Here is a 1,764-nt window from a genome sequence, read left to right as displayed (position 1 = left end):
CAAAAGTCCAAGCAAGGCCAGGCCACCCTGGACTGCCTCAAAGTGTTTGATGGGATTCTGCTGCCCTATGACAAGAAAAAGCGAGTGGTAGTTCCTGCTGCCCTCAAGGCTATACGCCTGAAGCCGACAAGGAAGTTGGCCTACCTGGGCTGCCTGGCTCATGACGTAGGCCGAAGTACCAGGTAGTGAGAGCCACCCTGGAGGAGAAGAGGAAGGAGAAGGTCAAGATCCACTACAGGAAGAAGAAGCAGATCATGAGGCTACAGGCTGAAAAGATCATAGAGAAGAAAATCAGCAAGTTCACGGAGGTTCTCAAGACACACAGACTCCTGCTCTGAGACCAAAAAAAGTCTGTTTCTGTCTCAAAATAAATAAATTAATTAATTAATTAATGTATAAAAGTGGGACTGGAGAGAGACCATCCTGGCCAACTAGGGGTAACAGGAAGGGAGGGAGTCTCTGAAAGCTATACCAGTGAAAGCAGGTACCCTGAGGCAGGGACTAAAGGGAAAGGCTGATACAGGAGAATAGGTAGAAAGAGAACCTTGGTGAGACAAAATCAAGTATCAGGGGGTTAGTAAGGGGAAGCCAGACCACTCCTAGATCATGGTAACCCCACCCCCACCTCAGGTCCAGCATACACACCATCTAGAAAGGGAAGTGGTCCCTCAGCAGAGGCCTGGCTGATGGACTATGCTTATAATCACTACTTCCTCATGGGGAAAAAAATCAAGGCAAGTGAGACACAAGCAAACCAGGGCTTCAGAGAAACTGAACACTGGAGAGCAGTATATGAGACAACACCAGCACACACTTGGGAATTTGAAAACAATAGCATTCTGCAAGCAAGCAGCACCTGGGAGTTGTGAGGCTTTGGGGAGAGAGAAGGCTTGACTGACCCAGAAACAGTTAGCTGCCTATTCTTGTCACATACAATAGGAGTGCTGCACGGGGGGACGTTAAGTGTGCTGCTCATGTTTACTCACAGGTGCCAACAGGGGAGTCCCCAGCACCTCTATGCTGGGGACAGCAAAGGGTAGGGAGCTCTGAGATTATGTGAAGTTCACAGAGAGTGACCAAAAAAGCACTGAAAGCAGAGCTAAGGTAGGAGATTAGGGCATGGCAAAGCTGGCTGGAGAAGTAGGCATGACCTGTTATGCACAAGATCCTCCAAACATGCTTAGGATAGTTCCCTAAACCATGCATATAGACTTCTCATAAGAACTTGAGTGTGTTTTCAGTAGGATGTCTTAGACCTAATGTTAGCCTGAGGCATAAGATCCCAGCACTGCCTCTCAGGACCTATACATAGAAGTTCTTATGGTTTTCCTCAAGATTTAGACAGTATAAAAGGACACAGATGGCAAGAAAAGCTTAGTGTGCTATCATGGCTCTCTTCATGATAATCTACCTTTCTTCCAAGATGAAAACTCATCTTGATTTTTCCTCTTCTGCTCAGCCCAAACCTGCTCTATAGAGCCAGTTTCTCCTTTCTTCTTCACTTTTACTTTTTCAGATAAACTTTGCCACTGCTTTGCTTATTTCATTCAGTTCTTTGTTGGAGACTAGAAGAACCTGGAATCCAACTCCAAAAGAAAAGGTAAACAACCCAGAACCTGGTCATTTTAAGTGATGAGCCACTTTTAGAAGGAGTTACCCAATAACAGAGGGACAGAGACCGGTATCCAGGTCAGAGGGCTTTTGGTGTTGCACTAGGCAAAAGGCTTGAGGGAAAACACAGAGGCAATTGCAGAATTTGCCCTG

The 1,764-nt window shown here is 46.3% G+C and overlaps 1 pseudogene; it reads left to right on the top strand.

Annotated features, from left to right (window-relative positions):
- The window catches only part of LOC102009680, a 608-nt pseudogene extending 270 nt beyond the window's left edge, over positions 1-338 (top strand).
- Positions 339-1,764: the final 1,426 nt, after the last annotated feature.

This window comes from Chinchilla lanigera, unplaced genomic scaffold (assembly GCF_000276665.1).
Source record: "Chinchilla lanigera isolate Chin_1 unplaced genomic scaffold, ChiLan1.0 scaffold00051, whole genome shotgun sequence".
Taxonomy (NCBI): Eukaryota; Metazoa; Chordata; class Mammalia; order Rodentia; family Chinchillidae; genus Chinchilla; species Chinchilla lanigera.
Note: the sequence above shows the minus strand (reverse complement) of the source record. Positions and strands in the feature narration are given on the sequence as shown.